The sequence below is a fragment of the Grampus griseus genome (genome assembly GCF_964374135.1).
Source record: "Grampus griseus genome assembly, chromosome: 5".
Classification (NCBI taxonomy): domain Eukaryota; kingdom Metazoa; phylum Chordata; class Mammalia; order Artiodactyla; family Delphinidae; genus Grampus; species Grampus griseus.
This window is the reverse complement of record NC_138998.1, coordinates 30,741,799-30,747,798: the sequence shown is the minus strand read 5'-3', so window position 1 is coordinate 30,747,798 and position 6,000 is coordinate 30,741,799. Positions and strand designations below refer to the sequence as shown.

The 6,000-nt window shown below is 46.2% G+C and overlaps 1 protein-coding gene across 2 annotated transcripts in view; it reads left to right on the top strand.

The window, feature by feature from the left end:
* The first annotated feature begins 265 nt into the window (after positions 1-265).
* PPP2R3A (protein phosphatase 2 regulatory subunit B''alpha) overlaps positions 266-6,000 on the top strand; it is a 223,888-nt gene continuing 218,153 nt past the window's right edge. The window contains exon 1 of one of the 2 annotated variants that reach the window (XM_082654434.1): positions 266-380. The gene's annotated coding sequence lies outside the window, so the exon portion shown is untranslated. The remainder of the gene's footprint in view (positions 381-6,000) is intronic. The other variant, XM_082654435.1, reaches the window with a different exon arrangement.

Genomic DNA, 6,000 nt, shown 5'->3' with positions numbered 1-6,000 from the left:
TGAAACTCTCATCCGCCAAATCGTAGTAAGCACTACGAATCGCATCCCCGCAGGCCCGCCATACAGGGGACTGCACGGACAGCGCCCCTGGCGGCTCTTGCGGCGCCCCTGAGTGCCCCCTTTCACTCTCTGGCCGGCAGAGTGGGCGGGGTCCGCTGGGAGGGGCGGAGCCTGGCGGGAGGGGCGGGGCGCCGAGCCCACAGCAGCGGGTGGGGCTGAGGGATGGGAGGGGGTGGACGGCCGGCTGGGCGGGGCGCGCTTGGGCCTCAGCTCCTCACGCGCTGCTTTCCCAGCCCACATCCCGCGCCGCCCGGAGCCCTGGCGGCCAAGGCTGTGCGCGAGCGGAGGCAGCAGCCAGAGGAGGAGCCGCGGGCGCTGAGGTAAGCGTGGGGCCGCCCGCCGCGCGGCCCGGAGCCTTCGCGTCCCGCGTTCGGCCCGCGGGTTGTGGCGAGGGAGGGGGGCGGTGCGCGGAGGCCCGGGCGGGCGGGGCCGGGCCCTGAGGGCGGGGACCGGCCTGGCCCCAGGGGCCGGCGGGGTCGGCAGGGCAGCGCGGCGCTGGCCCTGCTTGCTGAGCCGCGCAAGTCGGGGTTCGAGGCGGTGCGGGCGCCGCCGCACGACCGGCTCGGTCCCGGGCCTTGTCAGCCCGGGAGGTGTGGAAACGGCCTGTCCCGGGGACGCCCACGGAGGAGGGAAGGCGGGGGACGGCCTGGTCCCTCCCACTTTCGGGGGGCTGGGGGGCCAGTTCGCCCGTACAACCCTCGGGAACTTGTTAATAGGAAAGCTTGGCAGAGAAACAAATGCCAACGTTTTGGAAGAACTGAGAGTCACGTCGTTAGGCGCTGAGCCTTTATTTTCCTTCCCCGCCCCCTGACCAACCTCGGCCCGACTTGGCCAAAGAAGGATGTGTCACCAGCTCGCGGCCTCGGGCGGGATCCCGGGCCCGGCTGGGAAAGGGAGTACCTGAAACAAAGGTAAACAGGGGTCGGGCTGACCCCGGCCTTGCCCCGCGGCCGCCGCTGGGCCGCCCCGGTGAGTCTCACTCCCGCGCCGACCCCGGCCGCCGCCTCGGAGGGGCTTTCTCCTGGGGGACCTCTCGATGGAAACCAGCTGGCCGGCCTTGGAGTTGATGTTGCATCTGAACTCTGCTATGCTCACATTATTCCCAATCCTCTGACTCTGGTAAAGCTTAAGGAAACTGTATCCAGTTTTAGTGGTCAGCAAATGTAAGGGAGGATAAATTGCTCTTTGTAAATTATAAGGTATTTTCTTATTAGGAAGTGGTCTGGAAACACGAAATAAAAATTTTTAACACGTAAGCAAAAAAAGAGTGATTAGTATGCCTTCCAAAATCTGAGGAAGTCTTCCTCCTCAAATCTTTTATGTACAAAACATCGCCCAAACCTTCCGAGCCAAGCATTTTTCTTTGTTCTTCGTTAGTCTCAGGCCTCAGTTTCTCATAGAGAGAGCACCCAGTCTGAGACCCTAAGAATAGCCGTACTAGAGCAGAGTGTGTTTCTAGCTCAGTAGGCAACAGGCTTGTGTTATAGTAAAACACCGTTTTCTTTTTTGGTCATACTATTTTAAATTACCTCAATTTCATTTCTTCCAGGAGTATCCATGACTTTTAGTGAAAGCCTTTTAAAAAATCTATAGACTAATTTATACATACAGTTTATTCACACTTATTGCATCCTGTCCTCTCTGGCAGAAGAACTTATAGCATGAGATACTTGTGGAAAAACTTGAATCTTTTCTAACTCTGGGAGCTCAGAAATTGAGGACAGAGGAAAGAAGTTTTTTTTTAAATGGAAAGCTTTGGAGAAGTCTTTACCAGGACCAACCTGGCTGTTGAGTTCAAAAAATAGCTTTATCTACGAATAATCTGAACTTTAAGCAGTTAAAGATTTATTTGTATTCATAAATATTTGCATATTTTAAAATACAGCTAACATTCTGGAGATTGAAAGGGCTATACGACTTTATCTTAGTCTGACTTAATTTGGCCTTAATGTTTAGCTGAAACCACTGCCCTAAGAGAATGAAAGGTTCGTTTCAGCAAGAAGGGAATAAAGGAGATGAGTAATATTGGGGTATGGGCTACTTGAGGTGGGTACCTGTTCAAACCATAACTTTGCTTTTAAACGCTTCAGAGGCTTCGCATTACTTCTGGCAAACAGTATACACTGATATGGTCCATACCACCCTTCAACACACAGCTTAAAGCTTTACTTCCTCTCTGAAGTTTTTCTTGACATCCTCCTCACCCCACCTCCCCCCCCCCCGAAAAACCCCATTGCCTGGAATAGAATTGATCACCCTTTTGAGTATGACCGTCCTCTAAATTAGACGTACCACTGACATTTTGGACCAGATAATTCTTCTCGTGGAGGCTATCCTGTGCACTATAGGATGTTTAGCAGCATTCCTGACCTCTAGTTAATAGTTACCAGTAGTCCGCCTGCATACACACACAGTTGTGACAGTCAAACAGTCACACACCCCACACCACCCACACTCAAAAATGCCTCTAGACATTGCCAGATGTCCCCTGGGAGGGCCAAAATCACCCCCAGTTGAGAACCACTGTTCTAAAGGGACTGCTTGTCTTAACACTAATGACACTGCATTGTCCTCATTTGCTTCTGTGTCATTTTTTCTACTCTGCTGGGTTTGAAGGTAAGAGCAGTCATTCATTTAACAAACATCTGAGAGAGAGCCTACCTTGCCAGCCAGACCTTAATTTAGGTCTGGGAATACAGTGGTAAAAGCCACGGATGTGGTCTCTAAACTCCTGGACCTTACAGTCTAAAGAGAGTGACAGACACATACATGTATAATTATACAGTTCCTCGTTACAATTGTGATAGATTCTGGAAGTACAGCGTTCTCTGAGTACATCAAAAAGGGGTACTGACCTAGTTTGGAAACTAGGGGTTTCTTTGGGAAGTAACCTATAAGGGGAGGTAGACTGAAGAATAAATAGAAGTTACAAGGGAAAGCTTTGGGGGACTGTATTCCAGGCAGAAGGAGCAGGACCTTTTCTGGGAATTCAGAGGCCAGTATAGCTGGAGGATGGAGAGTGATAGGGGCCGGATGATACAAAATGAAGCTGGGAAAGTAGGTGAAGGCACGGTGAGCAGCAGTTCTCAGTCCAGCCTGTTTATCAGAATCACTAGAGGAACTTAAAACAATACTAGTGCCTGGGCCATGCTCCAGGCCCATTAGATCAGAATGTCTGCAGTGGGTCTTATTTCCTCCCCCAGCTGCCACTTTCCTTATACCTTCCAGCAGGATAACCACTGTTAGTAGTTTTATGTATCATTCTAGACATTTTCTGTGGCATTCAAGCAAATGCATATTCTTTCCTCCTGTTGTTTACACAAATGGTAGCATACTGTACACACTGTTCTGTTCCTTGTTTTGTTCTCTTAACAATATCCTGGAAATCTTTCCATTCTAATATATAGTTTTCTTATTCTTTTGAATGACTGTATAGTATTCCATTGTATAGATACACAGATTATTTAATGGATCCTCTACTGAGGGACATTTAAACTGTGTTCCTCTGTTGAGGGACATTTAAATTGTTTCCAGTAATTTACTATAACAAATCATACTATGCATATGCTAGTTCACATGTGTGTGAATATATTTGTAGGATAAATTCCTAGAAGTGGAATTGTTGGGTCAGATATATACACACACACATTTGTAAATATTTGTGGTTGTAAAAGATTACTCTGGTCATATTGGAGAGAATAGCTTGGAAGGAAATGAGTGGATGTTGGAGAAAACTGATTCTAACTAAGATTACAGTGTGTTATAAAGTGAATTGTGTCCCCCTAAAATTGCTCTTTGAAGCCCTAAGCCCTAATGTGACTATATTTGAAGATAGTCTTTAGGAGGTAATTAAAGTTAAATGAGGTCATAATGGTTGGGGCCCTAATCCAATAAAATTGGTGGCCTTATAAGAAGAGGAGGAAGGGAAGGCCATGTGCTCACAGTGAGAACATAGCCATTTACAAGCCAGGAAGAGAGTCCTTACCAGAAACCAACCTTGCTGGACCTTGATCTGGGACTTCTATCCTCCAAAACTGTAAGAATGTTAATTTCTGTTGTTTAAGCCACCCAGTCTATGGTATTTTATTATGGCTACCTGAGCTGGCTAATACAGTCAGCCTTTGGTATCTGCTGGGGATTGGTTCCAGGACCCCCCTGGATAGCAAAATCCACGGATGCTCAAGTCCCTTATATAAGATGGCGTAATACAGTCAGCCCTCCATATCTGCAGGTTTACATCCATGGATACAGAGGGAAAACTACACTGTGGAAAGGTAGAGAAAAACTGATAGCTGGGACCAAGTTGGTAGCAGAGGAGATGGAGAGAAGTAAATGGATGCAAGGGATATATTTAGGAGGCATAATTGATAGGATTTGTTGATTGATACAGTACAAGCAGTGAGAGGGAGAAATACGTGTATAGAATAAAGCCCAGGATTCTCACTTACCCAGCCAGGTGAATGGTGTTACCTGAGCTAGAGAACATTGGAAGAATAAATGGTTGAGGTGGTTTAAATTACAGTTCACTTTGGGACTGGTGAGAAGTGGAGATGTCACATAAGCATTTGATAATTCAAATCCAGAGCCCAGAAGGGTGTGATGGACTGGGGATATAAATATTCAGGTGTAAATTGAAGGGTGTAGATGGAATTACCCCGCACAGAGGTTGTACACCCACAGCCCAGAGCTGAATCTGGTTTACAGATGTGTGTTGTTTTTCATATACAGTGGTTTTTGTTGTTGTTGTTTAATTTTGAGTTAGTTGCCAGTAATTTAAAATCTGAAGATTTCCCATGAAAATCCAGATTTTGGAGCTTTTCTTTAAAAGTGAGAAGATGTAGCACTACTGAGCTGGCTTTCCCATATGAGAGCAGTTGATTGGAGCTCTGTCACAGCTGATCCCAGCTGCTTTCTAGTCCACCAAAGAGCCTACCACTCCCTAAAACTTATTCCTGGCCTGCTTTGTTTATTTTCTTCTCTGACTGTGTAGGCATATGAGTGTGTGATGCCTGCTGTAGGGAGAGAGTATAGAATAGTGATTCTCATTTTGGCTACACATTGGAAACATTAAATGGTTAAAAAATACTGATGCTGGGGCCTACCTCAATTTCTCTTTCTGTTTGCTTGCTCTGAATTGCAGCCTGGGATTTTTAAAAGGTCCTCAGGTGATTCCACTGAGCAGTGGCAATTGAGAACCATCTATAGAGATTAAGAAGAGAAGAGGGCTCAGGCCCAGCATTTCAAAGTTGGGTCAAGGAGGGTAACCCCAGGAGAGGGATGAGAAGTGGCCAGAGGTACAGTGGAATGACACCTTGCTTGCCCTTAAGGTATGCAAACTTAACCGAATATATTTGAAGGTGTTTCTAATTAGATGAAAGAAAGTGTTCTATTTCACAGGTATACTTACTGTTGTGTTTTTTTTTTTGCATGCATGCATACATAGATGCTGTTCATTACTGTATAGAGTTATGCATACAAAAATCAGTTAGGCTTTACTTAATAGGCCATTTAAAGAATTTTCGAGAGTAATTTAAATATACTCGGTTTTTGTCTTAGAAACTCACTTTCAAATTTAATTCCAGTTTAAGATGTGTCATGAAAGGCAAGGGAAGAGAATATTTTAAAAAGAGGAGTCATCAAGTAAAGATGTAGACATAAAATGATGTACTGAATTTAGCAAATGGAGTCTTTGACCTTAGCAACAACCGTTTTAGATTGAAAAAGGCAGAAGCCAGATTGAAGTGGATAGAAAGTAAGGAAATGGAAATGGTGAATGTTGGAAAAATCTTTTGAGATGTTTAACCAAAAGGGGAGTGATGAGGCAGGGGGAGGTGTCTTACATGTCTCTATGGTAGGTGCTTAGTCTGTGTTGGTTACCCAAACGCTTCTCCTGACTTTTCAGGGACGTATCTCAGTCGTGCCTGATTACCTGTCTACCCC